Source organism: Melospiza georgiana, chromosome 10 (genome assembly GCF_028018845.1).
Source record: "Melospiza georgiana isolate bMelGeo1 chromosome 10, bMelGeo1.pri, whole genome shotgun sequence".
In the NCBI taxonomy this organism is placed as follows: Eukaryota; Metazoa; Chordata; class Aves; order Passeriformes; family Passerellidae; genus Melospiza; species Melospiza georgiana.
Genome location: NC_080439.1, coordinates 19,157,439 through 19,181,055, shown reverse-complemented (window position 1 = coordinate 19,181,055; position 23,617 = coordinate 19,157,439). Strand labels below are relative to the sequence as shown.

At 67.8% G+C, this 23,617-nt stretch overlaps 53 non-coding genes across 53 annotated transcripts; all 53 read right to left on the bottom strand.

Moving 5' to 3' along the window:
* Positions 1 to 248: 248 nt before the first annotated feature.
* Positions 249 to 367, bottom strand: LOC131087774 (5S ribosomal RNA). The gene has a single exon (XR_009114919.1). It is a non-coding gene; the product is annotated as a 5S ribosomal RNA (ribosomal RNA).
* A 259-nt stretch (positions 368 to 626) lies between these two features.
* Positions 627 to 745, bottom strand: LOC131087773 (5S ribosomal RNA). The gene has a single exon (XR_009114918.1). It is a non-coding gene; the product is annotated as a 5S ribosomal RNA (ribosomal RNA).
* Positions 746 to 1,004: 259 nt separating this feature from the next.
* Positions 1,005 to 1,123, bottom strand: LOC131087772 (5S ribosomal RNA). Its single transcript, XR_009114917.1, has one exon. It is a non-coding gene; the product is annotated as a 5S ribosomal RNA (ribosomal RNA).
* Positions 1,124 to 1,382: 259 nt separating this feature from the next.
* On the bottom strand, positions 1,383 to 1,501 carry LOC131087915 (5S ribosomal RNA). The gene has a single exon (XR_009115050.1). It is a non-coding gene; the product is annotated as a 5S ribosomal RNA (ribosomal RNA).
* A 260-nt stretch (positions 1,502 to 1,761) lies between these two features.
* On the bottom strand, positions 1,762 to 1,880 carry LOC131087914 (5S ribosomal RNA). Its single transcript, XR_009115049.1, has one exon. It is a non-coding gene; the product is annotated as a 5S ribosomal RNA (ribosomal RNA).
* A 259-nt stretch (positions 1,881 to 2,139) lies between these two features.
* On the bottom strand, positions 2,140 to 2,258 carry LOC131087913 (5S ribosomal RNA). The gene has a single exon (XR_009115048.1). It is a non-coding gene; the product is annotated as a 5S ribosomal RNA (ribosomal RNA).
* Positions 2,259 to 2,517: 259 nt separating this feature from the next.
* LOC131087912 (5S ribosomal RNA) lies at positions 2,518 to 2,636 on the bottom strand. Its single transcript, XR_009115047.1, has one exon. It is a non-coding gene; the product is annotated as a 5S ribosomal RNA (ribosomal RNA).
* Positions 2,637 to 2,895: 259 nt separating this feature from the next.
* On the bottom strand, positions 2,896 to 3,014 carry LOC131087911 (5S ribosomal RNA). The gene has a single exon (XR_009115046.1). It is a non-coding gene; the product is annotated as a 5S ribosomal RNA (ribosomal RNA).
* Positions 3,015 to 3,273: 259 nt separating this feature from the next.
* Positions 3,274 to 3,392, bottom strand: LOC131087908 (5S ribosomal RNA). Its single transcript, XR_009115044.1, has one exon. It is a non-coding gene; the product is annotated as a 5S ribosomal RNA (ribosomal RNA).
* A 259-nt stretch (positions 3,393 to 3,651) lies between these two features.
* On the bottom strand, positions 3,652 to 3,770 carry LOC131087907 (5S ribosomal RNA). The gene has a single exon (XR_009115043.1). It is a non-coding gene; the product is annotated as a 5S ribosomal RNA (ribosomal RNA).
* A 259-nt stretch (positions 3,771 to 4,029) lies between these two features.
* Positions 4,030 to 4,148, bottom strand: LOC131087906 (5S ribosomal RNA). The gene has a single exon (XR_009115042.1). It is a non-coding gene; the product is annotated as a 5S ribosomal RNA (ribosomal RNA).
* Positions 4,149 to 4,407: 259 nt separating this feature from the next.
* Positions 4,408 to 4,526, bottom strand: LOC131087905 (5S ribosomal RNA). The gene has a single exon (XR_009115041.1). It is a non-coding gene; the product is annotated as a 5S ribosomal RNA (ribosomal RNA).
* Positions 4,527 to 4,785: 259 nt separating this feature from the next.
* LOC131087904 (5S ribosomal RNA) lies at positions 4,786 to 4,904 on the bottom strand. The gene has a single exon (XR_009115040.1). It is a non-coding gene; the product is annotated as a 5S ribosomal RNA (ribosomal RNA).
* A 259-nt stretch (positions 4,905 to 5,163) lies between these two features.
* Positions 5,164 to 5,282, bottom strand: LOC131087903 (5S ribosomal RNA). The gene has a single exon (XR_009115039.1). It is a non-coding gene; the product is annotated as a 5S ribosomal RNA (ribosomal RNA).
* A 259-nt stretch (positions 5,283 to 5,541) lies between these two features.
* Positions 5,542 to 5,660, bottom strand: LOC131087856 (5S ribosomal RNA). The gene has a single exon (XR_009114995.1). It is a non-coding gene; the product is annotated as a 5S ribosomal RNA (ribosomal RNA).
* Positions 5,661 to 5,919: 259 nt separating this feature from the next.
* Positions 5,920 to 6,038, bottom strand: LOC131087902 (5S ribosomal RNA). Its single transcript, XR_009115038.1, has one exon. It is a non-coding gene; the product is annotated as a 5S ribosomal RNA (ribosomal RNA).
* A 259-nt stretch (positions 6,039 to 6,297) lies between these two features.
* On the bottom strand, positions 6,298 to 6,416 carry LOC131087901 (5S ribosomal RNA). Its single transcript, XR_009115037.1, has one exon. It is a non-coding gene; the product is annotated as a 5S ribosomal RNA (ribosomal RNA).
* A 259-nt stretch (positions 6,417 to 6,675) lies between these two features.
* LOC131087900 (5S ribosomal RNA) lies at positions 6,676 to 6,794 on the bottom strand. The gene has a single exon (XR_009115036.1). It is a non-coding gene; the product is annotated as a 5S ribosomal RNA (ribosomal RNA).
* Positions 6,795 to 7,053: 259 nt separating this feature from the next.
* On the bottom strand, positions 7,054 to 7,172 carry LOC131087899 (5S ribosomal RNA). The gene has a single exon (XR_009115035.1). It is a non-coding gene; the product is annotated as a 5S ribosomal RNA (ribosomal RNA).
* A 259-nt stretch (positions 7,173 to 7,431) lies between these two features.
* On the bottom strand, positions 7,432 to 7,550 carry LOC131087897 (5S ribosomal RNA). The gene has a single exon (XR_009115033.1). It is a non-coding gene; the product is annotated as a 5S ribosomal RNA (ribosomal RNA).
* A 259-nt stretch (positions 7,551 to 7,809) lies between these two features.
* On the bottom strand, positions 7,810 to 7,928 carry LOC131087896 (5S ribosomal RNA). Its single transcript, XR_009115032.1, has one exon. It is a non-coding gene; the product is annotated as a 5S ribosomal RNA (ribosomal RNA).
* Positions 7,929 to 8,187: 259 nt separating this feature from the next.
* LOC131087895 (5S ribosomal RNA) lies at positions 8,188 to 8,306 on the bottom strand. The gene has a single exon (XR_009115031.1). It is a non-coding gene; the product is annotated as a 5S ribosomal RNA (ribosomal RNA).
* A 259-nt stretch (positions 8,307 to 8,565) lies between these two features.
* LOC131087894 (5S ribosomal RNA) lies at positions 8,566 to 8,684 on the bottom strand. The gene has a single exon (XR_009115030.1). It is a non-coding gene; the product is annotated as a 5S ribosomal RNA (ribosomal RNA).
* Positions 8,685 to 8,943: 259 nt separating this feature from the next.
* On the bottom strand, positions 8,944 to 9,062 carry LOC131087892 (5S ribosomal RNA). Its single transcript, XR_009115029.1, has one exon. It is a non-coding gene; the product is annotated as a 5S ribosomal RNA (ribosomal RNA).
* Positions 9,063 to 9,321: 259 nt separating this feature from the next.
* On the bottom strand, positions 9,322 to 9,440 carry LOC131087891 (5S ribosomal RNA). The gene has a single exon (XR_009115028.1). It is a non-coding gene; the product is annotated as a 5S ribosomal RNA (ribosomal RNA).
* A 259-nt stretch (positions 9,441 to 9,699) lies between these two features.
* Positions 9,700 to 9,818, bottom strand: LOC131087890 (5S ribosomal RNA). The gene has a single exon (XR_009115027.1). It is a non-coding gene; the product is annotated as a 5S ribosomal RNA (ribosomal RNA).
* Positions 9,819 to 10,077: 259 nt separating this feature from the next.
* LOC131087889 (5S ribosomal RNA) lies at positions 10,078 to 10,196 on the bottom strand. The gene has a single exon (XR_009115026.1). It is a non-coding gene; the product is annotated as a 5S ribosomal RNA (ribosomal RNA).
* Positions 10,197 to 10,455: 259 nt separating this feature from the next.
* LOC131087888 (5S ribosomal RNA) lies at positions 10,456 to 10,574 on the bottom strand. The gene has a single exon (XR_009115025.1). It is a non-coding gene; the product is annotated as a 5S ribosomal RNA (ribosomal RNA).
* A 259-nt stretch (positions 10,575 to 10,833) lies between these two features.
* On the bottom strand, positions 10,834 to 10,952 carry LOC131087887 (5S ribosomal RNA). The gene has a single exon (XR_009115024.1). It is a non-coding gene; the product is annotated as a 5S ribosomal RNA (ribosomal RNA).
* Positions 10,953 to 11,211: 259 nt separating this feature from the next.
* On the bottom strand, positions 11,212 to 11,330 carry LOC131087885 (5S ribosomal RNA). Its single transcript, XR_009115022.1, has one exon. It is a non-coding gene; the product is annotated as a 5S ribosomal RNA (ribosomal RNA).
* Positions 11,331 to 11,589: 259 nt separating this feature from the next.
* LOC131087884 (5S ribosomal RNA) lies at positions 11,590 to 11,708 on the bottom strand. The gene has a single exon (XR_009115021.1). It is a non-coding gene; the product is annotated as a 5S ribosomal RNA (ribosomal RNA).
* Positions 11,709 to 11,967: 259 nt separating this feature from the next.
* Positions 11,968 to 12,086, bottom strand: LOC131087883 (5S ribosomal RNA). Its single transcript, XR_009115020.1, has one exon. It is a non-coding gene; the product is annotated as a 5S ribosomal RNA (ribosomal RNA).
* A 259-nt stretch (positions 12,087 to 12,345) lies between these two features.
* LOC131087882 (5S ribosomal RNA) lies at positions 12,346 to 12,464 on the bottom strand. Its single transcript, XR_009115019.1, has one exon. It is a non-coding gene; the product is annotated as a 5S ribosomal RNA (ribosomal RNA).
* A 259-nt stretch (positions 12,465 to 12,723) lies between these two features.
* LOC131087881 (5S ribosomal RNA) lies at positions 12,724 to 12,842 on the bottom strand. The gene has a single exon (XR_009115018.1). It is a non-coding gene; the product is annotated as a 5S ribosomal RNA (ribosomal RNA).
* Positions 12,843 to 13,101: 259 nt separating this feature from the next.
* LOC131087880 (5S ribosomal RNA) lies at positions 13,102 to 13,220 on the bottom strand. Its single transcript, XR_009115017.1, has one exon. It is a non-coding gene; the product is annotated as a 5S ribosomal RNA (ribosomal RNA).
* A 259-nt stretch (positions 13,221 to 13,479) lies between these two features.
* LOC131087879 (5S ribosomal RNA) lies at positions 13,480 to 13,598 on the bottom strand. Its single transcript, XR_009115016.1, has one exon. It is a non-coding gene; the product is annotated as a 5S ribosomal RNA (ribosomal RNA).
* Positions 13,599 to 13,857: 259 nt separating this feature from the next.
* Positions 13,858 to 13,976, bottom strand: LOC131087878 (5S ribosomal RNA). Its single transcript, XR_009115015.1, has one exon. It is a non-coding gene; the product is annotated as a 5S ribosomal RNA (ribosomal RNA).
* Positions 13,977 to 14,235: 259 nt separating this feature from the next.
* Positions 14,236 to 14,354, bottom strand: LOC131087876 (5S ribosomal RNA). The gene has a single exon (XR_009115014.1). It is a non-coding gene; the product is annotated as a 5S ribosomal RNA (ribosomal RNA).
* A 259-nt stretch (positions 14,355 to 14,613) lies between these two features.
* On the bottom strand, positions 14,614 to 14,732 carry LOC131087875 (5S ribosomal RNA). The gene has a single exon (XR_009115013.1). It is a non-coding gene; the product is annotated as a 5S ribosomal RNA (ribosomal RNA).
* A 259-nt stretch (positions 14,733 to 14,991) lies between these two features.
* Positions 14,992 to 15,110, bottom strand: LOC131087873 (5S ribosomal RNA). The gene has a single exon (XR_009115011.1). It is a non-coding gene; the product is annotated as a 5S ribosomal RNA (ribosomal RNA).
* A 259-nt stretch (positions 15,111 to 15,369) lies between these two features.
* On the bottom strand, positions 15,370 to 15,488 carry LOC131087871 (5S ribosomal RNA). The gene has a single exon (XR_009115009.1). It is a non-coding gene; the product is annotated as a 5S ribosomal RNA (ribosomal RNA).
* Positions 15,489 to 15,747: 259 nt separating this feature from the next.
* On the bottom strand, positions 15,748 to 15,866 carry LOC131087859 (5S ribosomal RNA). The gene has a single exon (XR_009114998.1). It is a non-coding gene; the product is annotated as a 5S ribosomal RNA (ribosomal RNA).
* Positions 15,867 to 16,125: 259 nt separating this feature from the next.
* Positions 16,126 to 16,244, bottom strand: LOC131087849 (5S ribosomal RNA). The gene has a single exon (XR_009114988.1). It is a non-coding gene; the product is annotated as a 5S ribosomal RNA (ribosomal RNA).
* Positions 16,245 to 16,503: 259 nt separating this feature from the next.
* On the bottom strand, positions 16,504 to 16,622 carry LOC131087836 (5S ribosomal RNA). Its single transcript, XR_009114977.1, has one exon. It is a non-coding gene; the product is annotated as a 5S ribosomal RNA (ribosomal RNA).
* Positions 16,623 to 16,881: 259 nt separating this feature from the next.
* Positions 16,882 to 17,000, bottom strand: LOC131087824 (5S ribosomal RNA). The gene has a single exon (XR_009114966.1). It is a non-coding gene; the product is annotated as a 5S ribosomal RNA (ribosomal RNA).
* Positions 17,001 to 17,259: 259 nt separating this feature from the next.
* Positions 17,260 to 17,378, bottom strand: LOC131087813 (5S ribosomal RNA). Its single transcript, XR_009114955.1, has one exon. It is a non-coding gene; the product is annotated as a 5S ribosomal RNA (ribosomal RNA).
* Positions 17,379 to 17,637: 259 nt separating this feature from the next.
* On the bottom strand, positions 17,638 to 17,756 carry LOC131087801 (5S ribosomal RNA). Its single transcript, XR_009114944.1, has one exon. It is a non-coding gene; the product is annotated as a 5S ribosomal RNA (ribosomal RNA).
* Positions 17,757 to 18,015: 259 nt separating this feature from the next.
* Positions 18,016 to 18,134, bottom strand: LOC131087789 (5S ribosomal RNA). Its single transcript, XR_009114933.1, has one exon. It is a non-coding gene; the product is annotated as a 5S ribosomal RNA (ribosomal RNA).
* Positions 18,135 to 18,393: 259 nt separating this feature from the next.
* Positions 18,394 to 18,512, bottom strand: LOC131087777 (5S ribosomal RNA). The gene has a single exon (XR_009114922.1). It is a non-coding gene; the product is annotated as a 5S ribosomal RNA (ribosomal RNA).
* A 259-nt stretch (positions 18,513 to 18,771) lies between these two features.
* On the bottom strand, positions 18,772 to 18,890 carry LOC131087910 (5S ribosomal RNA). Its single transcript, XR_009115045.1, has one exon. It is a non-coding gene; the product is annotated as a 5S ribosomal RNA (ribosomal RNA).
* Positions 18,891 to 19,149: 259 nt separating this feature from the next.
* Positions 19,150 to 19,268, bottom strand: LOC131087898 (5S ribosomal RNA). Its single transcript, XR_009115034.1, has one exon. It is a non-coding gene; the product is annotated as a 5S ribosomal RNA (ribosomal RNA).
* Positions 19,269 to 19,527: 259 nt separating this feature from the next.
* Positions 19,528 to 19,646, bottom strand: LOC131087886 (5S ribosomal RNA). The gene has a single exon (XR_009115023.1). It is a non-coding gene; the product is annotated as a 5S ribosomal RNA (ribosomal RNA).
* A 259-nt stretch (positions 19,647 to 19,905) lies between these two features.
* On the bottom strand, positions 19,906 to 20,024 carry LOC131087874 (5S ribosomal RNA). Its single transcript, XR_009115012.1, has one exon. It is a non-coding gene; the product is annotated as a 5S ribosomal RNA (ribosomal RNA).
* Between the last annotated feature and the right edge of the window lie 3,593 nt (positions 20,025 to 23,617).

The following is a 23,617-nucleotide window of genomic DNA, read 5'->3' as shown; positions in this document are numbered from 1 at the left end:
CCTCCGCAGCGCCCTCGAGCAGCCGCCACCGGCCTCCCGGCACACGCCGGCACCGCACCGGCCACCACCGCCACCTCACCGCCACACCAGGCCCACGCCGGCCCCTGGGGACCCAGCCCGGGCCACCACTCGCCCCCAAGGACACAGGCCGCACCCCAAAAGCACTCCGGCCCCCTCCCTAAGGGCCCTGGCCCCGGCTGCCCCGGCAAAACGGGACACCGCCGGGCCACAAAAGGCACCAAAAGAGATGCCTACAGCACCCGGTATTCCCAGGCGGTCTCCCATCCAAGTACTAACCGGGCCCGACCCTGCTTAGCTTCCGAGATCAGACGAGATCGGGCGTTCTCAGGGTGGTATGGCCGTAGGCACCCACCGGCCCCTCCGCAGCGCCCTCGAGCAGCCGCCACCGGCCTCCCGGCACCCGCCGGCACCGCACCGGCCACCACCGCCACCTCACCGCCACACCAGGCCCACGCCGGCCCCTGGGGACCCAGCCCGGGCCACCACTCGCCCCCAAGGACACAGGCCGCACCCCAAAAGCACTCCGGCCCCCTCCCTAAGGGCCCTGGCCCCGGCTGCCCCGGCAAAACGGGACACCGCCGGGCCACAAAAGGCACCAAAAGAGATGCCTACAGCACCCGGTATTCCCAGGCGGTCTCCCATCCAAGTACTAACCGGGCCCGACCCTGCTTAGCTTCCGAGATCAGACGAGATCGGGCGTTCTCAGGGTGGTATGGCCGTAGGCACCCACCGGCCCCTCCGCAGCGCCCTCGAGCAGCCGCCACCGGCCTCCCGGCACACGCCGGCACCGCACCGGCCACCACCGCCACCTCACCGCCACACCAGGCCCACGCCGGCCCCTGGGGACCCAGCCCGGGCCACCACTCGCCCCCAAGGACACAGGCCGCACCCCAAAAGCACTCCGGCCCCCTCCCTAAGGGCCCTGGCCCCGGCTGCCCCGGCAAAACGGGACACCGCCGGGCCACAAAAGGCACCAAAAGAGATGCCTACAGCACCCGGTATTCCCAGGCGGTCTCCCATCCAAGTACTAACCGGGCCCGACCCTGCTTAGCTTCCGAGATCAGACGAGATCGGGCGTTCTCAGGGTGGTATGGCCGTAGGCACCCACCGGCCCCTCCGCAGCGCCCTCGAGCAGCCGCCACCGGCCTCCCGGCACCCGCCGGCACCGCACCGGCCACCACCGCCACCTCACCGCCACACCAGGCCCACGCCGGCCCCTGGGGACCCAGCCCGGGCCACCACTCGCCCCCAAGGACACAGGCCGCACCCCAAAAGCACTCCGGCCCCCTCCCTAAGGGCCCTGGCCCCGGCTGCCCCGGCAAAACGGGACACCGCCGGGCCACAAAAGGCACCAAAAGAGATGCCTACAGCACCCGGTATTCCCAGGCGGTCTCCCATCCAAGTACTAACCGGGCCCGACCCTGCTTAGCTTCCGAGATCAGACGAGATCGGGCGTTCTCAGGGTGGTATGGCCGTAGGCACCCACCAGGCCCCTCCGCAGCGCCCTCGAGCAGCCGCCACCGGCCTCCCGGCACCCGCCGGCACCGCACCGGCCACCACCGCCACCTCACCGCCACACCAGGCCCACGCCGGCCCCTGGGGACCCAGCCCGGGCCACCACTCGCCCCCAAGGACACAGGCCGCACCCCAAAAGCACTCCGGCCCCCTCCCTAAGGGCCCTGGCCCCGGCTGCCCCAGCAAAACGGGACACCGCCGGGCCACAAAAGGCACCAAAAGAGATGCCTACAGCACCCGGTATTCCCAGGCGGTCTCCCATCCAAGTACTAACCGGGCCCGACCCTGCTTAGCTTCCGAGATCAGACGAGATCGGGCGTTCTCAGGGTGGTATGGCCGTAGGCACCCACCGGCCCCTCCGCAGCGCCCTCGAGCAGCCGCCACCGGCCTCCCGGCACACGCCGGCACCGCACCGGCCACCACCGCCACCTCACCGCCACACCAGGCCCACGCCGGCCCCTGGGGACCCAGCCCGGGCCACCACTCGCCCCCAAGGACACAGGCCGCACCCCAAAAGCACTCCGGCCCCCTCCCTAAGGGCCCTGGCCCCGGCTGCCCCGGCAAAACGGGACACCGCCGGGCCACAAAAGGCACCAAAAGAGATGCCTACAGCACCCGGTATTCCCAGGCGGTCTCCCATCCAAGTACTAACCGGGCCCGACCCTGCTTAGCTTCCGAGATCAGACGAGATCGGGCGTTCTCAGGGTGGTATGGCCGTAGGCACCCACCGGCCCCTCCGCAGCGCCCTCGAGCAGCCGCCACCGGCCTCCCGGCACACGCCGGCACCGCACCGGCCACCACCGCCACCTCACCGCCACACCAGGCCCACGCCGGCCCCTGGGGACCCAGCCCGGGCCACCACTCGCCCCCAAGGACACAGGCCGCACCCCAAAAGCACTCCGGCCCCCTCCCTAAGGGCCCTGGCCCCGGCTGCCCCGGCAAAACGGGACACCGCCGGGCCACAAAAGGCACCAAAAGAGATGCCTACAGCACCCGGTATTCCCAGGCGGTCTCCCATCCAAGTACTAACCGGGCCCGACCCTGCTTAGCTTCCGAGATCAGACGAGATCGGGCGTTCTCAGGGTGGTATGGCCGTAGGCACCCACCGGCCCCTCCGCAGCGCCCTCGAGCAGCCGCCACCGGCCTCCCGGCACCCGCCGGCACCGCACCGGCCACCACCGCCACCTCACCGCCACACCAGGCCCACGCCGGCCCCTGGGGACCCAGCCCGGGCCACCACTCGCCCCCAAGGACACAGGCCGCACCCCAAAAGCACTCCGGCCCCCTCCCTAAGGGCCCTGGCCCCGGCTGCCCCGGCAAAACGGGACACCGCCGGGCCACAAAAGGCACCAAAAGAGATGCCTACAGCACCCGGTATTCCCAGGCGGTCTCCCATCCAAGTACTAACCGGGCCCGACCCTGCTTAGCTTCCGAGATCAGACGAGATCGGGCGTTCTCAGGGTGGTATGGCCGTAGGCACCCACCGGCCCCTCCGCAGCGCCCTCGAGCAGCCGCCACCGGCCTCCCGGCACCCGCCGGCACCGCACCGGCCACCACCGCCACCTCACCGCCACACCAGGCCCACGCCGGCCCCTGGGGACCCAGCCCGGGCCACCACTCGCCCCCAAGGACACAGGCCGCACCCCAAAAGCACTCCGGCCCCCTCCCTAAGGGCCCTGGCCCCGGCTGCCCCGGCAAAACGGGACACCGCCGGGCCACAAAAGGCACCAAAAGAGATGCCTACAGCACCCGGTATTCCCAGGCGGTCTCCCATCCAAGTACTAACCGGGCCCGACCCTGCTTAGCTTCCGAGATCAGACGAGATCGGGCGTTCTCAGGGTGGTATGGCCGTAGGCACCCACCGGCCCCTCCGCAGCGCCCTCGAGCAGCCGCCACCGGCCTCCCGGCACACGCCGGCACCGCACCGGCCACCACCGCCACCTCACCGCCACACCAGGCCCACGCCGGCCCCTGGGGACCCAGCCCGGGCCACCACTCGCCCCCAAGGACACAGGCCGCACCCCAAAAGCACTCCGGCCCCCTCCCTAAGGGCCCTGGCCCCGGCTGCCCCGGCAAAACGGGACACCGCCGGGCCACAAAAGGCACCAAAAGAGATGCCTACAGCACCCGGTATTCCCAGGCGGTCTCCCATCCAAGTACTAACCGGGCCCGACCCTGCTTAGCTTCCGAGATCAGACGAGATCGGGCGTTCTCAGGGTGGTATGGCCGTAGGCACCCACCGGCCCCTCCGCAGCGCCCTCGAGCAGCCGCCACCGGCCTCCCGGCACACGCCGGCACCGCACCGGCCACCACCGCCACCTCACCGCCACACCAGGCCCACGCCGGCCCCTGGGGACCCAGCCCGGGCCACCACTCGCCCCCAAGGACACAGGCCGCACCCCAAAAGCACTCCGGCCCCCTCCCTAAGGGCCCTGGCCCCGGCTGCCCCGGCAAAACGGGACACCGCCGGGCCACAAAAGGCACCAAAAGAGATGCCTACAGCACCCGGTATTCCCAGGCGGTCTCCCATCCAAGTACTAACCGGGCCCGACCCTGCTTAGCTTCCGAGATCAGACGAGATCGGGCGTTCTCAGGGTGGTATGGCCGTAGGCACCCACCGGCCCCTCCGCAGCGCCCTCGAGCAGCCGCCACCGGCCTCCCGGCACACGCCGGCACCGCACCGGCCACCACCGCCACCTCACCGCCACACCAGGCCCACGCCGGCCCCTGGGGACCCAGCCCGGGCCACCACTCGCCCCCAAGGACACAGGCCGCACCCCAAAAGCACTCCGGCCCCCTCCCTAAGGGCCCTGGCCCCGGCTGCCCCGGCAAAACGGGACACCGCCGGGCCACAAAAGGCACCAAAAGAGATGCCTACAGCACCCGGTATTCCCAGGCGGTCTCCCATCCAAGTACTAACCGGGCCCGACCCTGCTTAGCTTCCGAGATCAGACGAGATCGGGCGTTCTCAGGGTGGTATGGCCGTAGGCACCCACCGGCCCCTCCGCAGCGCCCTCGAGCAGCCGCCACCGGCCTCCCGGCACACGCCGGCACCGCACCGGCCACCACCGCCACCTCACCGCCACACCAGGCCCACGCCGGCCCCTGGGGACCCAGCCCGGGCCACCACTCGCCCCCAAGGACACAGGCCGCACCCCAAAAGCACTCCGGCCCCCTCCCTAAGGGCCCTGGCCCCGGCTGCCCCGGCAAAACGGGACACCGCCGGGCCACAAAAGGCACCAAAAGAGATGCCTACAGCACCCGGTATTCCCAGGCGGTCTCCCATCCAAGTACTAACCGGGCCCGACCCTGCTTAGCTTCCGAGATCAGACGAGATCGGGCGTTCTCAGGGTGGTATGGCCGTAGGCACCCACCGGCCCCTCCGCAGCGCCCTCGAGCAGCCGCCACCGGCCTCCCGGCACCCGCCGGCACCGCACCGGCCACCACCGCCACCTCACCGCCACACCAGGCCCACGCCGGCCCCTGGGGACCCAGCCCGGGCCACCACTCGCCCCCAAGGACACAGGCCGCACCCCAAAAGCACTCCGGCCCCCTCCCTAAGGGCCCTGGCCCCGGCTGCCCCGGCAAAACGGGACACCGCCGGGCCACAAAAGGCACCAAAAGAGATGCCTACAGCACCCGGTATTCCCAGGCGGTCTCCCATCCAAGTACTAACCGGGCCCGACCCTGCTTAGCTTCCGAGATCAGACGAGATCGGGCGTTCTCAGGGTGGTATGGCCGTAGGCACCCACCGGCCCCTCCGCAGCGCCCTCGAGCAGCCGCCACCGGCCTCCCGGCACACGCCGGCACCGCACCGGCCACCACCGCCACCTCACCGCCACACCAGGCCCACGCCGGCCCCTGGGGACCCAGCCCGGGCCACCACTCGCCCCCAAGGACACAGGCCGCACCCCAAAAGCACTCCGGCCCCCTCCCTAAGGGCCCTGGCCCCGGCTGCCCCGGCAAAACGGGACACCGCCGGGCCACAAAAGGCACCAAAAGAGATGCCTACAGCACCCGGTATTCCCAGGCGGTCTCCCATCCAAGTACTGACCGGGCCCGACCCTGCTTAGCTTCCGAGATCAGACGAGATCGGGCGTTCTCAGGGTGGTATGGCCGTAGGCACCCACCGGCCCCTCCGCAGCGCCCTCGAGCAGCCGCCACCGGCCTCCCGGCACCCGCCGGCACCGCACCGGCCACCACCGCCACCTCACCGCCACACCAGGCCCACGCCGGCCCCTGGGGACCCAGCCCGGGCCACCACTCGCCCCCAAGGACACAGGCCGCACCCCAAAAGCACTCCGGCCCCCTCCCTAAGGGCCCTGGCCCCGGCTGCCCCGGCAAAACGGGACACCGCCGGGCCACAAAAGGCACCAAAAGAGATGCCTACAGCACCCGGTATTCCCAGGCGGTCTCCCATCCAAGTACTAACCGGGCCCGACCCTGCTTAGCTTCCGAGATCAGACGAGATCGGGCGTTCTCAGGGTGGTATGGCCGTAGGCACCCACCGGCCCCTCCGCAGCGCCCTCGAGCAGCCGCCACCGGCCTCCCGGCACCCGCCGGCACCGCACCGGCCACCACCGCCACCTCACCGCCACACCAGGCCCACGCCGGCCCCTGGGGACCCAGCCCGGGCCACCACTCGCCCCCAAGGACACAGGCCGCACCCCAAAAGCACACCGGCCCCCTCCCTAAGGGCCCTGGCCCCGGCTGCCCCGGCAAAACGGGACACCGCCGGGCCACAAAAGGCACCAAAAGAGATGCCTACAGCACCCGGTATTCCCAGGCGGTCTCCCATCCAAGTACTAACCGGGCCCGACCCTGCTTAGCTTCCGAGATCAGACGAGATCGGGCGTTCTCAGGGTGGTATGGCCGTAGGCACCCACCGGCCCCTCCGCAGCGCCCTCGAGCAGCCGCCACCGGCCTCCCGGCACCCGCCGGCACCGCACCGGCCACCACCGCCACCTCACCGCCACACCAGGCCCACGCCGGCCCCTGGGGACCCAGCCCGGGCCACCACTCGCCCCCAAGGACACAGGCCGCACCCCAAAAGCACTCCGGCCCCCTCCCTAAGGGCCCTGGCCCCGGCTGCCCCAGCAAAACGGGACACCGCCGGGCCACAAAAGGCACCAAAAGAGATGCCTACAGCACCCGGTATTCCCAGGCGGTCTCCCATCCAAGTACTAACCGGGCCCGACCCTGCTTAGCTTCCGAGATCAGACGAGATCGGGCGTTCTCAGGGTGGTATGGCCGTAGGCACCCACCGGCCCCTCCGCAGCGCCCTCGAGCAGCCGCCACCGGCCTCCCGGCACACGCCGGCACCGCACCGGCCACCACCGCCACCTCACCGCCACACCAGGCCCACGCCGGCCCCTGGGGACCCAGCCCGGGCCACCACTCGCCCCCAAGGACACAGGCCGCACCCCAAAAGCACTCCGGCCCCCTCCCTAAGGGCCCTGGCCCCGGCTGCCCCGGCAAAACGGGACACCGCCGGGCCACAAAAGGCACCAAAAGAGATGCCTACAGCACCCGGTATTCCCAGGCGGTCTCCCATCCAAGTACTAACCGGGCCCGACCCTGCTTAGCTTCCGAGATCAGACGAGATCGGGCGTTCTCAGGGTGGTATGGCCGTAGGCACCCACCGGCCCCTCCGCAGCGCCCTCGAGCAGCCGCCACCGGCCTCCCGGCACACGCCGGCACCGCACCGGCCACCACCGCCACCTCACCGCCACACCAGGCCCACGCCGGCCCCTGGGGACCCAGCCCGGGCCACCACTCGCCCCCAAGGACACAGGCCGCACCCCAAAAGCACTCCGGCCCCCTCCCTAAGGGCCCTGGCCCCGGCTGCCCCGGCAAAACGGGACACCGCCGGGCCACAAAAGGCACCAAAAGAGATGCCTACAGCACCCGGTATTCCCAGGCGGTCTCCCATCCAAGTACTAACCGGGCCCGACCCTGCTTAGCTTCCGAGATCAGACGAGATCGGGCGTTCTCAGGGTGGTATGGCCGTAGGCACCCACCGGCCCCTCCGCAGCGCCCTCGAGCAGCCGCCACCGGCCTCCCGGCACACGCCGGCACCGCACCGGCCACCACCGCCACCTCACCGCCACACCAGGCCCACGCCGGCCCCTGGGGACCCAGCCCGGGCCACCACTCGCCCCCAAGGACACAGGCCGCACCCCAAAAGCACTCCGGCCCCCTCCCTAAGGGCCCTGGCCCCGGCTGCCCCGGCAAAACGGGACACCGCCGGGCCACAAAAGGCACCAAAAGAGATGCCTACAGCACCCGGTATTCCCAGGCGGTCTCCCATCCAAGTACTAACCGGGCCCGACCCTGCTTAGCTTCCGAGATCAGACGAGATCGGGCGTTCTCAGGGTGGTATGGCCGTAGGCACCCACCGGCCCCTCCGCAGCGCCCTCGAGCAGCCGCCACCGGCCTCCCGGCACCCGCCGGCACCGCACCGGCCACCACCGCCACCTCACCGCCACACCAGGCCCACGCCGGCCCCTGGGGACCCAGCCCGGGCCACCACTCGCCCCCAAGGACACAGGCCGCACCCCAAAAGCACTCCGGCCCCCTCCCTAAGGGCCCTGGCCCCGGCTGCCCCGGCAAAACGGGACACCGCCGGGCCACAAAAGGCACCAAAAGAGATGCCTACAGCACCCGGTATTCCCAGGCGGTCTCCCATCCAAGTACTAACCGGGCCCGACCCTGCTTAGCTTCCGAGATCAGACGAGATCGGGCGTTCTCAGGGTGGTATGGCCGTAGGCACCCACCGGCCCCTCCGCAGCGCCCTCGAGCAGCCGCCACCGGCCTCCCGGCACACGCCGGCACCGCACCGGCCACCACCGCCACCTCACCGCCACACCAGGCCCACGCCGGCCCCTGGGGACCCAGCCCGGGCCACCACTCGCCCCCAAGGACACAGGCCGCACCCCAAAAGCACTCCGGCCCCCTCCCTAAGGGCCCTGGCCCCGGCTGCCCCGGCAAAACGGGACACCGCCGGGCCACAAAAGGCACCAAAAGAGATGCCTACAGCACCCGGTATTCCCAGGCGGTCTCCCATCCAAGTACTAACCGGGCCCGACCCTGCTTAGCTTCCGAGATCAGACGAGATCGGGCGTTCTCAGGGTGGTATGGCCGTAGGCACCCACCGGCCCCTCCGCAGCGCCCTCGAGCAGCCGCCACCGGCCTCCCGGCACCCGCCGGCACCGCACCGGCCACCACCGCCACCTCACCGCCACACCAGGCCCACGCCGGCCCCTGGGGACCCAGCCCGGGCCACCACTCGCCCCCAAGGACACAGGCCGCACCCCAAAAGCACTCCGGCCCCCTCCCTAAGGGCCCTGGCCCCGGCTGCCCCGGCAAAACGGGACACCGCCGGGCCACAAAAGGCACCAAAAGAGATGCCTACAGCACCCGGTATTCCCAGGCGGTCTCCCATCCAAGTACTAACCGGGCCCGACCCTGCTTAGCTTCCGAGATCAGACGAGATCGGGCGTTCTCAGGGTGGTATGGCCGTAGGCACCCACCAGCCCCTCCGCAGCGCCCTCGAGCAGCCGCCACCGGCCTCCCGGCACCCGCCGGCACCGCACCGGCCACCACCGCCACCTCACCGCCACACCAGGCCCACGCCGGCCCCTGGGGACCCAGCCCGGGCCACCACTCGCCCCCAAGGACACAGGCCGCACCCCAAAAGCACTCCGGCCCCCTCCCTAAGGGCCCTGGCCCCGGCTGCCCCAGCAAAACGGGACACCGCCGGGCCACAAAAGGCACCAAAAGAGATGCCTACAGCACCCGGTATTCCCAGGCGGTCTCCCATCCAAGTACTAACCGGGCCCGACCCTGCTTAGCTTCCGAGATCAGACGAGATCGGGCGTTCTCAGGGTGGTATGGCCGTAGGCACCCACCGGCCCCTCCGCAGCGCCCTCGAGCAGCCGCCACCGGCCTCCCGGCACACGCCGGCACCGCACCGGCCACCACCGCCACCTCACCGCCACACCAGGCCCACGCCGGCCCCTGGGGACCCAGCCCGGGCCACCACTCGCCCCCAAGGACACAGGCCGCACCCCAAAAGCACTCCGGCCCCCTCCCTAAGGGCCCTGGCCCCGGCTGCCCCGGCAAAACGGGACACCGCCGGGCCACAAAAGGCACCAAAAGAGATGCCTACAGCACCCGGTATTCCCAGGCGGTCTCCCATCCAAGTACTAACCGGGCCCGACCCTGCTTAGCTTCCGAGATCAGACGAGATCGGGCGTTCTCAGGGTGGTATGGCCGTAGGCACCCACCGGCCCCTCCGCAGCGCCCTCGAGCAGCCGCCACCGGCCTCCCGGCACACGCCGGCACCGCACCGGCCACCACCGCCACCTCACCGCCACACCAGGCCCACGCCGGCCCCTGGGGACCCAGCCCGGGCCACCACTCGCCCCCAAGGACACAGGCCGCACCCCAAAAGCACTCCGGCCCCCTCCCTAAGGGCCCTGGCCCCGGCTGCCCCGGCAAAACGGGACACCGCCGGGCCACAAAAGGCACCAAAAGAGATGCCTACAGCACCCGGTATTCCCAGGCGGTCTCCCATCCAAGTACTAACCGGGCCCGACCCTGCTTAGCTTCCGAGATCAGACGAGATCGGGCGTTCTCAGGGTGGTATGGCCGTAGGCACCCACCGGCCCCTCCGCAGCGCCCTCGAGCAGCCGCCACCGGCCTCCCGGCACACGCCGGCACCGCACCGGCCACCACCGCCACCTCACCGCCACACCAGGCCCACGCCGGCCCCTGGGGACCCAGCCCGGGCCACCACTCGCCCCCAAGGACACAGGCCGCACCCCAAAAGCACTCCGGCCCCCTCCCTAAGGGCCCTGGCCCCGGCTGCCCCGGCAAAACGGGACACCGCCGGGCCACAAAAGGCACCAAAAGAGATGCCTACAGCACCCGGTATTCCCAGGCGGTCTCCCATCCAAGTACTAACCGGGCCCGACCCTGCTTAGCTTCCGAGATCAGACGAGATCGGGCGTTCTCAGGGTGGTATGGCCGTAGGCACCCACCGGCCCCTCCGCAGCGCCCTCGAGCAGCCGCCACCGGCCTCCCGGCACCCGCCGGCACCGCACCGGCCACCACCGCCACCTCACCGCCACACCAGGCCCACGCCGGCCCCTGGGGACCCAGCCCGGGCCACCACTCGCCCCCAAGGACACAGGCCGCACCCCAAAAGCACTCCGGCCCCCTCCCTAAGGGCCCTGGCCCCGGCTGCCCCGGCAAAACGGGACACCGCCGGGCCACAAAAGGCACCAAAAGAGATGCCTACAGCACCCGGTATTCCCAGGCGGTCTCCCATCCAAGTACTAACCGGGCCCGACCCTGCTTAGCTTCCGAGATCAGACGAGATCGGGCGTTCTCAGGGTGGTATGGCCGTAGGCACCCACCGGCCCCTCCGCAGCGCCCTCGAGCAGCCGCCACCGGCCTCCCGGCACCCGCCGGCACCGCACCGGCCACCACCGCCACCTCACCGCCACACCAGGCCCACGCCGGCCCCTGGGGACCCAGCCCGGGCCACCACTCGCCCCCAAGGACACAGGCCGCACCCCAAAAGCACTCCGGCCCCCTCCCTAAGGGCCCTGGCCCCGGCTGCCCCGGCAAAACGGGACACCGCCGGGCCACAAAAGGCACCAAAAGAGATGCCTACAGCACCCGGTATTCCCAGGCGGTCTCCCATCCAAGTACTAACCGGGCCCGACCCTGCTTAGCTTCCGAGATCAGACGAGATCGGGCGTTCTCAGGGTGGTATGGCCGTAGGCACCCACCGGCCCCTCCGCAGCGCCCTCGAGCAGCCGCCACCGGCCTCCCGGCACACGCCGGCACCGCACCGGCCACCACCGCCACCTCACCGCCACACCAGGCCCACGCCGGCCCCTGGGGACCCAGCCCGGGCCACCACTCGCCCCCAAGGACACAGGCCGCACCCCAAAAGCACTCCGGCCCCCTCCCTAAGGGCCCTGGCCCCGGCTGCCCCGGCAAAACGGGACACCGCCGGGCCACAAAAGGCACCAAAAGAGATGCCTACAGCACCCGGTATTCCCAGGCGGTCTCCCATCCAAGTACTAACCGGGCCCGACCCTGCTTAGCTTCCGAGATCAGACGAGATCGGGCGTTCTCAGGGTGGTATGGCCGTAGGCACCCACCGGCCCCTCCGCAGCGCCCTCGAGCAGCCGCCACCGGCCTCCCGGCACCCGCCGGCGCCGCACCGGCCACCACCGCCACCTCACCGCCACACCAGGCCCACGCCGGCCCCTGGGGACCCAGCCCGGGCCACCACTCGCCCCCAAGGATACAGGCCGCACCCCAAAAGCACTCCGGCCCCCTCCCTAAGGGCCCTGGCCCCGGCTGCCCCGGCAAAACGGGACACCGCCGGGCCACAAAAGGCACCAAAAGAGATGCCTACAGCACCCGGTATTCCCAGGCGGTCTCCCATCCAAGTACTAACCGGGCCCGACCCTGCTTAGCTTCCGAGATCAGACGAGATCGGGCGTTCTCAGGGTGGTATGGCCGTAGGCACCCACCGGCCCCTCCGCAGCGCCCTCGAGCAGCCGCCACCGGCCTCCCGGCACCCGCCGGCGCCGCACCGGCCACCACCGCCACCTCACCGCCACACCAGGCCCACGCCGGCCCCTGGGGACCCAGCCCGGGCCACCACTCGCCCCCAAGGACACAGGCCGCACCCCAAAAGCACTCCGGCCCCCTCCCTAAGGGCCCTGGCCCCGGCTGCCCCGGCAAAACGGGACACCGCCGGGCCACAAAAGGCACCAAAAGAGATGCCTACAGCACCCGGTATTCCCAGGCGGTCTCCCATCCAAGTACTAACCGGGCCCGACCCTGCTTAGCTTCCGAGATCAGACGAGATCGGGCGTTCTCAGGGTGGTATGGCCGTAGGCACCCACCAGCCCCTCCGCAGCGCCCTCGAGCAGCCGCCACCGGCCTCCCGGCACCCGCCGGCACCGCACCGGCCACCACCGCCACCTCACCGCCACACCAGGCCCACGCCGGCCCCTGGGGACCCAGCCCGGGCCACCACTCGCCCCCAAGGACACAGGCCGCACCCCAAAAGCACTCCGGCCCCCTCCCTAAGGGCCCTGGCCCCGGCTGCCCCAGCAAAACGGGACACCGCCGGGCCACAAAAGGCACCAAAAGAGATGCCTACAGCACCCGGTATTCCCAGGCGGTCTCCCATCCAAGTACTAACCGGGCCCGACCCTGCTTAGCTTCCGAGATCAGACGAGATCGGGCGTTCTCAGGGTGGTATGGCCGTAGGCACCCACCGGCCCCTCCGCAGCGCCCTCGAGCAGCCGCCACCGGCCTCCCGGCACACGCCGGCACCGCACCGGCCACCACCGCCACCTCACCGCCACACCAGGCCCACGCCGGCCCCTGGGGACCCAGCCCGGGCCACCACTCGCCCCCAAGGACACAGGCCGCACCCCAAAAGCACTCCGGCCCCCTCCCTAAGGGCCCTGGCCCCGGCTGCCCCGGCAAAACGGGACACCGCCGGGCCACAAAAGGCACCAAAAGAGATGCCTACAGCACCCGGTATTCCCAGGCGGTCTCCCATCCAAGTACTAACCGGGCCCGACCCTGCTTAGCTTCCGAGATCAGACGAGATCGGGCGTTCTCAGGGTGGTATGGCCGTAGGCACCCACCGGCCCCTCCGCAGCGCCCTCGAGCAGCCGCCACCGGCCTCCCGGCACACGCCGGCACCGCACCGGCCACCACCGCCACCTCACCGCCACACCAGGCCCACGCCGGCCCCTGGGGACCCAGCCCGGGCCACCACTCGCCCCCAAGGACACAGGCCGCACCCCAAAAGCACTCCGGCCCCCTCCCTAAGGGCCCTGGCCCCGGCTGCCCCGGCAAAACGGGACACCGCCGGGCCACAAAAGGCACCAAAAGAGATGCCTACAGCACCCGGTATTCCCAGGCGGTCTCCCATCCAAGTACTAACCGGGCCCGACCCTGCTTAGCTTCCGAGATCAGACGAGATCGGGCGTTCTCAGGGTGGTATGGCCGTAGGCACCCACCGGCCCCTCCGCAGCGCCCTCGAGCAGCCGCCACCGGCCTCCCGGCACCCGCCGGCACCGCACCGGCCACCACCGCCACCTCACCGCCACACCAGGCCCACGCCGGCCCCTGGGGACCCAGCCCGGGCCACCACTCGCCCCCAAGGACACAGGCCGCACCCCAAAAGCACTCCGGCCCCCTCCCTAAGGGCCCTGGCCCCGGCTGCCCCGGCAAAACGGGACACCGCCGGGCCACAAAAGGCACCAAAAGAGATGCCTACAGCACCCGGTATTCCCAGGCGGTCTCCCATCCAAGTACTAACCGGGCCCGACCCTGCTTAGCTTCCGAGATCAGACGAGATCGGGCGTTCTCAGGGTGGTATGGCCGTAGGCACCCACCGGCCCCTCCGCAGCGCCCTCGAGCAGCCGCCACCGGCCTCCCGGCACCCGCCGGCACCGCACCGGCCACCACCGCCACCTCACCGCCACACCAGGCCCACGCCAGCCCCTGGGGACCCAGCCCGGGCCACCACTCGCCCCCAAGGACACAGGCCGCACCCCAAAAGCACTCCGGCCCCCTCCCTAAGGGCCCTGGCCCCGGCTGCCCCGGCAAAACGGGACACCGCCGGGCCACAAAAGGCACCAAAAGAGATGCCTACAGCACCCGGTATTCCCAGGCGGTCTCCCATCCAAGTACTAACCGGGCCCGACCCTGCTTAGCTTCCGAGATCAGACGAGATCGGGCGTTCTCAGGGTGGTATGGCCGTAGGCACCCACCGGCCCCTCCGCAGCGCCCTCGAGCAGCCGCCACCGGCCTCCCGGCACACGCCGGCACCGCACCGGCCACCACCGCCACCTCACCGCCACACCAGGCCCACGCCGGCCCCTGGGGACCCAGCCCGGGCCACCACTCGCCCCCAAGGACACAGGCCGCACCCCAAAAGCACTCCGGCCCCCTCCCTAAGGGCCCTGGCCCCGGCTGCCCCGGCAAAACGGGACACCGCCGGGCCACAAAAGGCACCAAAAGAGATGCCTACAGCACCCGGTATTCCCAGGCGGTCTCCCATCCAAGTACTAACCGGGCCCGACCCTGCTTAGCTTCCGAGATCAGACGAGATCGGGCGTTCTCAGGGTGGTATGGCCGTAGGCACCCACCGGCCCCTCCGCAGCGCCCTCGAGCAGCCGCCACCGGCCTCCCGGCACACGCCGGCGCCGCACCGGCCACCACCGCCACCTCACCGCCACACCAGGCCCACGCCGGCCCCTGGGGACCCAGCCCGGGCCACCACTCGCCCCCAAGGACACAGGCCGCACCCCAAAAGCACTCCGGCCCCCTCCCTAAGGGCCCTGGCCCCGGCTGCCCCGGCAAAACGGGACACCGCCGGGCCACAAAAGGCACCAAAAGAGATGCCTACAGCACCCGGTATTCCCAGGCGGTCTCCCATCCAAGTACTAACCGGGCCCGACCCTGCTTAGCTTCCGAGATCAGACGAGATCGGGCGTTCTCAGGGTGGTATGGCCGTAGGCACCCACCGGCCCCTCCGCAGCGCCCTCGAGCAGCCGCCACCGGCCTCCCGGCACCCGCCGGCGCCGCACCGGCCACCACCGCCACCTCACCGCCACACCAGGCCCACGCCGGCCCCTGGGGACCCAGCCCGGGCCACCACTCGCCCCCAAGGACACAGGCCGCACCCCAAAAGCACTCCGGCCCCCTCCCTAAGGGCCCTGGCCCCGGCTGCCCCGGCAAAACGGGACACCGCCGGGCCACAAAAGGCACCAAAAGAGATGCCTACAGCACCCGGTATTCCCAGGCGGTCTCCCATCCAAGTACTAACCGGGCCCGACCCTGCTTAGCTTCCGAGATCAGACGAGATCGGGCGTTCTCAGGGTGGTATGGCCGTAGGCACCCACCAGCCCCTCCGCAGCGCCCTCGAGCAGCCGCCACCGGCCTCCCGGCACCCGCCGGCACCGCACCGGCCACCACCGCCACCTCACCGCCACACCAGGCCCACGCCGGCCCCTGGGGACCCAGCCCGGGCCACCACTCGCCCCCAAGGACACAGGCCGCACCCCAAAAGCACTCCGGCCCCCTCCCTAAGGGCCCTGGCCCCGGCTGCCCCAGCAAAACGGGACACCGCCGGGCCACAAAAGGCACCAAAAGAGATGCCTACAGCACCCGGTATTCCCAGGCGGTCTCCCATCCAAGTACTAACCGGGCCCGACCCTGCTTAGCTTCCGAGATCAGACGAGATCGGGCGTTCTCAGGGTGGTATGGCCGTAGGCACCCACCGGCCCCTCCGCAGCGCCCTCGAGCAGCCGCCACCGGCCTCCCGGCACACGCCGGCACCGCACCGGCCACCACCGCCACCTCACCGCCACACCAGGCCCACGCCGGCCCCTGGGGACCCAGCCCGGGCCACCACTCGCCCCCAAGGACACAGGCCGCACCCCAAAAGCACTCCGGCCCCCTCCCTAAGGGCCCTGGCCCCGGCTGCCCCGGCAAAACGGGACACCGCCGGGCCACAAAAGGCACCAAAAGAGATGCCTACAGCACCCGGTATTCCCAGGCGGTCTCCCATCCAAGTACTAACCGGGCCCGACCCTGCTTAGCTTCCGAGATCAGACGAGATCGGGCGTTCTCAGGGTGGTATGGCCGTAGGCACCCACCGGCCCCTCCGCAGCGCCCTCGAGCAGCCGCCACCGGCCTCCCGGCACACGCCGGCACCGCACCGGCCACCACCGCCACCTCACCGCCACACCAGGCCCACGCCGGCCCCTGGGGACCCAGCCCGGGCCACCACTCGCCCCCAAGGACACAGGCCGCACCCCAAAAGCACTCCGGCCCCCTCCCTAAGGGCCCTGGCCCCGGCTGCCCCGGCAAAACGGGACACCGCCGGGCCACAAAAGGCACCAAAAGAGATGCCTACAGCACCCGGTATTCCCAGGCGGTCTCCCATCCAAGTACTAACCGGGCCCGACCCTGCTTAGCTTCCGAGATCAGACGAGATCGGGCGTTCTCAGGGTGGTATGGCCGTAGGCACCCACCGGCCCCTCCGCAGCGCCCTCGAGCAGCCGCCACCGGCCTCCCGGCACACGCCGGCACCGCACCGGCCACCACCGCCACCTCACCGCCACACCAGGCCCACGCCGGCCCCTGGGGACCCAGCCCGGGCCACCACTCGCCCCCAAGGACACAGGCCGCACCCCAAAAGCACTCCGGCCCCCTCCCTAAGGGCCCTGGCCCCGGCTGCCCCGGCAAAACGGGACACCGCCGGGCCACAAAAGGCACCAAAAGAGATGCCTACAGCACCCGGTATTCCCAGGCGGTCTCCCATCCAAGTACTAACCGGGCCCGACCCTGCTTAGCTTCCGAGATCAGACGAGATCGGGCGTTCTCAGGGTGGTATGGCCGTAGGCACCCACCGGCCCCTCCGCAGCGCCCTCGAGCAGCCGCCACCGGCCTCCCGGCACACGCCGGCACCGCACCGGCCACCACCGCCACCTCACCGCCACACCAGGCCCACGCCGGCCCCTGGGGACCCAGCCCGGGCCACCACTCGCCCCCAAGGACACAGGCCGCACCCCAAAAGCACTCCGGCCCCCTCCCTAAGGGCCCTGGCCCCGGCTGCCCCGGCAAAACGGGACACCGCCGGGCCACAAAAGGCACCAAAAGAGATGCCTACAGCACCCGGTATTCCCAGGCGGTCTCCCATCCAAGTACTAACCGGGCCCGACCCTGCTTAGCTTCCGAGATCAGACGAGATCGGGCGTTCTCAGGGTGGTATGGCCGTAGGCACCCACCGGCCCCTCCGCAGCGCCCTCGAGCAGCCGCCACCGGCCTCCCGGCACACGCCGGCACCGCACCGGCCACCACCGCCACCTCACCGCCACACCAGGCCCACGCCGGCCCCTGGGGACCCAGCCCGGGCCACCACTCGCCCCCAAGGACACAGGCCGCACCCCAAAAGCACACCGGCCCCCTCCCTAAGGGCCCTGGCCCCGGCTGCCCCGGCAAAACGGGACACCGCCGGGCCACAAAAGGCACCAAAAGAGATGCCTACAGCACCCGGTATTCCCAGGCGGTCTCCCATCCAAGTACTAACCGGGCCCGACCCTGCTTAGCTTCCGAGATCAGACGAGATCGGGCGTTCTCAGGGTGGTATGGCCGTAGGCACCCACCGGCCCCTCCGCAGCGCCCTCGAGCAGCCGCCACCGGCCTCCCGGCACACGCCGGCACCGCACCGGCCACCACCGCCACCTCACCGCCACACCAGGCCCACGCCGGCCCCTGGGGACCCAGCCCGGGCCACCACTCGCCCCCAAGGACACAGGCCGCACCCCAAAAGCACTCCGGCCCCCTCCCTAAGGGCCCTGGCCCCGGCTGCCCCGGCAAAACGGGACACCGCCGGGCCACAAAAGGCACCAAAAGAGATGCCTACAGCACCCGGTATTCCCAGGCGGTCTCCCATCCAAGTACTAACCGGGCCCGACCCTGCTTAGCTTCCGAGATCAGACGAGATCGGGCGTTCTCAGGGTGGTATGGCCGTAGGCACCCACCGGCCCCTCCGCAGCGCCCTCGAGCAGCCGCCACCGGCCTCCCGGCACCCGCCGGCACCGCACCGGCCACCACCGCCACCTCACCGCCACACCAGGCCCACGCCGGCCCCTGGGGACCCAGCCCGGGCCACCACTCGCCCCCAAGGACACAGGCCGCACCCCAAAAGCACTCCGGCCCCCTCCCTAAGGGCCCTGGCCCCGGCTGCCCCGGCAAAACGGGACACCGCCGGGCCACAAAAGGCACCAAAAGAGATGCCTACAGCACCCGGTATTCCCAGGCGGTCTCCCATCCAAGTACTAACCGGGCCCGACCCTGCTTAGCTTCCGAGATCAGACGAGATCGGGCGTTCTCAGGGTGGTATGGCCGTAGGCACCCACCGGCCCCTCCGCAGCGCCCTCGAGCAGCCGCCACCGGCCTCCCGGCACACGCCGGCACCGCACCGGCCACCACCGCCACCTCACCGCCACACCAGGCCCACGCCGGCCCCTGGGGACCCAGCCCGGGCCACCACTCGCCCCCAAGGACACAGGCCGCACCCCAAAAGCACTCCGGCCCCCTCCCTAAGGGCCCTGGCCCCGGCTGCCCCGGCAAAACGGGACACCGCCGGGCCACAAAAGGCACCAAAAGAGATGCCTACAGCACCCGGTATTCCCAGGCGGTCTCCCATCCAAGTACTAACCGGGCCCGACCCTGCTTAGCTTCCGAGATCAGACGAGATCGGGCGTTCTCAGGGTGGTATGGCCGTAGGCACCCACCGGCCCCTCCGCAGCGCCCTCGAGCAGCCGCCACCGGCCTCCCGGCACACGCCGGCACCGCACCGGCCACCACCGCCACCTCACCGCCACACCAGGCCCACGCCGGCCCCTGGGGACCCAGCCCGGGCCACCACTCGCCCCCAAGGACACAGGCCGCACCCCAAAAGCACTCCGGCCCCCTCCCTAAGGGCCCTGGCCCCGGCTGCCCCGGCAAAACGGGACACCGCCGGGCCACAAAAGGCACCAAAAGAGATGCCTACAGCACCCGGTATTCCCAGGCGGTCTCCCATCCAAGTACTAACCGGGCCCGACCCTGCTTAGCTTCCGAGATCAGACGAGATCGGGCGTTCTCAGGGTGGTATGGCCGTAGGCACCCACCGGCCCCTCCGCAGCGCCCTCGAGCAGCCGCCACCGGCCTCCCGGCACACGCCGGCACCGCACCGGCCACCACCGCCACCTCACCGCCACACCAGGCCCACGCCGGCCCCTGGGGACCCAGCCCGGGCCACCACTCGCCCCCAAGGACACAGGCCGCACCCCAAAAGCACTCCGGCCCCCTCCCTAAGGGCCCTGGCCCCGGCTGCCCCGGCAAAACGGGACACCGCCGGGCCACAAAAGGCACCAAAAGAGATGCCTACAGCACCCGGTATTCCCAGGCGGTCTCCCATCCAAGTACTAACCGGGCCCGACCCTGCTTAGCTTCCGAGATCAGACGAGATCGGGCGTTCTCAGGGTGGTATGGCCGTAGGCACCCACCGGCCCCTCCGCAGCGCCCTCGAGCAGCCGCCACCGGCCTCCCGGCACCCGCCGGCACCGCACCGGCCACCACCGCCACCTCACCGCCACACCAGGCCCACGCCGGCCCCTGGGGACCCAGCCCGGGCCACCACTCGCCCCCAAGGACACAGGCCGCACCCCAAAAGCACTCCGGCCCCCTCCCTAAGGGCCCTGGCCCCGGCTGCCCCGGCAAAACGGGACACCGCCGGGCCACAAAAGGCACCAAAAGAGATGCCTACAGCACCCGGTATTCCCAGGCGGTCTCCCATCCAAGTACTAACCGGGCCCGACCCTGCTTAGCTTCCGAGATCAGACGAGATCGGGCGTTCTCAGGGTGGTATGGCCGTAGGCACCCACCGGCCCCTCCGCAGCGCCCTCGAGCAGCCGCCACCGGCCTCCCGGCACACGCCGGCACCGCACCGGCCACCACCGCCACCTCACCGCCACACCAGGCCCACGCCGGCCCCAGGAGATCGCAGCCCGGGCCACCAAAGGCACACGACGCATAGACGTCATACAGGGCACACCTGTTTATGTCTGCTTCCACTCCGCTTCCGAAGGTACCTTGGCTCCTCCTCCAGGTTTTTGTTTCCGGAAAGTACATGCCGAGGTCGCGGCTGAGGGAAGCGTGGTCAGGGCCGGTCTGAGGCGCGAGCGGTCACGGTCTGGGTTTGGCGGGAACGAGGCCGTGTGGAAAGGGCGAGTGTTATTGGACAAGGCGGGGTCGGCGATTTCCCATTGGCAGATCCGTTGCCCTCCTCGTGGTGCGATTGGTGGCGCTTCAAGTCCCCAGCTGTGATCTCCCTCCCCTGCCCCAGAGTTCCTACCCCAGCAGTACAGAATACCCCGTACCTACAAGCCCTATCCCGCCCCCACAGCCCCTATGCCCGCCCTACAGACCCTACCCCGGCTCACGGTACCTACTCTACCGACCTTTCCCGGCCCACTGTCCCTACCTTGGCCAGCAGTCCGTATTCTGGGCTGCAATTCCTCTCCCAGCCCACAGACCGTACTCTGGCCCACAGTCTGTATTGTGGTCCCGCAGTCCCAACTCCAACCCTACAGTCACTAACCCAGCCCTACAGTTACTGTCCCAACCCTACAGTGATTTCAGCTGCAGTCCTGTTGTCACTATGCCAACGTCACAGTGATTTCGGTTCCAGTTCCACAGGGTTTATTTTACCAGCTCCATCTTTGCATGTTCCCACTGCTCCCAGGTGAAGCTTCTCCTTGTTGTGGAAGGATCTTTAGTTTCACTCCAGAACTGTGAAATTTCAACTTCAATTTTAGAATCCATATTCCAAACCCAGCCTGAAAAACGTTTTTTCCAGTTCTATCCCCAGCGTTGCTATCCCAGTCCTATAGTGATTTCAGATCCATCCCTGAAGTTGCATTCCAGCCCAACAATCCCTGTACCAGCCCTACAGTCCTTATCCCACCCTGCAGTCATTTTCTCTTTTTTTCTTCAGTTCTTCTTCAGTTTTGCATCTTCCCACCTCTTCCAGGTGAAGCTGCTCCTGGGTCAGGCCTGGATCTTCTTTTCACATCCAGGTCTCTCTTGCTCTAGAATTTACATTCCAGCTTTATTTATTTATTTAGAATTGCTCCAGCTCTAGAATTTACATTCCAGCTCCAGCCTCTCATGGGTGGGAGTGGTAACTTCAGACAAAGTTAATTTAAGAAACCCTCCCATTGTGCCACAAGGTGCAGAAAAGGATTCCCTTGCTTTTTAAACTCCTTCTCAGAGAGAGGAGCCTGGGGCAGCTGGATTCAGTCCCAGCCCCAGACTTTGCCAACAACTTAAGTTTTACAGCTTCAACCCACAGGTTTTAATGACAGGAAATTAGATATATTTTGTAAGAATGAATTATTTCTTATGATAAATTATTACACAAAAATAACTCAATAAGAATTATTTATAAAAGCTGAAACTATTTATTATATTTCATTATATCAAAGCAGTATTAAAGCTAGCAAAAAGATACCAGTACTAGAGACTGATGTAACTCACCCATACCAACGACTGTGGACAAATCTCTTTCTTCTAACCTTTAGGACTATCCTTGGTGAGCATCTCTAAAACCCAATGCAAGAATCTGCACATACGCCAAGAGGAATATATTAGAACCTCCTATATGGAAAGTGGACTGGACTTTTATAGTGTGGAGGAGGTGACCACCAGTGATATGCCTACATGTCAGTTTAGCGGTTTATCTGCCAAATTTTTATCTTGTTATGAGCAGGTTGATTTGAGGCTGGTCTGCCAGACTGAGACATTGTGCCAGATTTTTAGCATGATTCAACACCAAATTCCAGCACATGATGCCCTTCTCAGCCCATCATCGGTAGTTTGCAGAACAGGGCATTGTTTGAGTTGTTTGACCACATTTCAGGGCTGAACATCCTGTTACACAGCCCCACAGTCCCTATCCCAGCCCCACAGTGATTCTACCCCCAGATGCATGGGATTTATCCAGCCCCAGAGTTTTCATTGCTCCACATCAGTTTAGGTCTGGATTCAGCCCCAGGGGCTTCAATATATCCTCTGGCCTCAGCCACAGCTCTATAATTTTTACTTTAAAAACATCATATATCTAGTAATAGAATTTTAAAAAATACAATAAAATAAAAACGTTGCAATGCAACAGTATAAATAAATCTTAACACAACTAGGACAATGTAAAACTAAGAGAATAAATAATAAATAGAATCAGTAGAAAATGAACCTGGATCTAGACCCAAACTGATGTGGAGCAATGGAAATGGTGAGGCTGGAGGTGGATAAATCCCATGGGGAAGGGAATGGAGCTGGAGCTTGGGGGCTGCAGGAGCTGTCAGGGGAGTTCCAGCCCTCCCAGCAATGGTACCCACACAAGCTGGGAGTGGAGGTCTCAGGGCTGCTCCTGTGGCTTGGATACAGCCCAGGGGCACATTATGGGGTGCAGAACAAGGGACCAAACCACTGTTTCCAGCACCTAATGCTGGCTGAGGGTCTTGTGGGCAGTGGCATGCAGGGCAAGGTGTGCGCTGCAGGCCAGGGCTCTTTTGCCCCCACAGTTGAGGCCCCATTGGGATGAGTCTGGCAGCTCCTAGAGATATTTAAGTGATGACAGTTACTGATTCATCACCTTGTCAACAGCACAGCAGCAAAGTGATAGCCAGGAGCAGCTTTTAGCCAGAGGCAGTGGAAAGCTGAGGAGCTGGAACTGAGGCAGTAGAGCTGGTGGTTACATAGAGAATGTGGGGCTTAGGGTGGAACCACTGTGGGGCTAGATAGGGGCTGTGGAGCCAGGATAGGCACTGTAGGGCTGGAGCTGGAATACGGGTTCTAGAACTGAAGCTGAAATGAAGATCCTGCCTTGATCCAGGAGCAGCTTCACATGGCAGCATCAGGAGGATGTAAAGCTGGAGCAGAAACATCAGAGCTGATGGAGCTTGTGGGGCTGGAACTGGAATCATTGTAGGGCTGAGACAGGACTGTGTGTCGCTGATAGGAATTATGGGGCCAGGATAACAACTGTAGGGATGGAGTTGGAATATGGGAAGAGAAGGCCATGCAAATCCCTGCCTTACCTTGCTTACTTTTCGCCTTTCCTTGCCTCTCCTACCCCTCCCTCGCGACATTCTCCCACCCATAGCCGCAGCCTTGAGCTCTACTTCCACCAGATGGCAGCCTGGCTTTGCAATTGCTCATTTCACCCTCAGCTACTCTTTTCCCTGGACACCCTGCAGGCACAGAAGCGCCTTGTGTTGTTGGGCTCGTTGTTCTTCAGGATGGCCAGTGACCCAGGCAGAGCTCCCCGCTCTCCTCCCCATTCCTCTCTGGGTGGAAGGTGTCTCTCCATCACAGACGTGAGGGCAATGCGGTGTGGGCATAGCACATGCCACCCCTTCCACACAGCAGCCTACTTTCAGGCAGTCCTGGATATATAATAATATATATC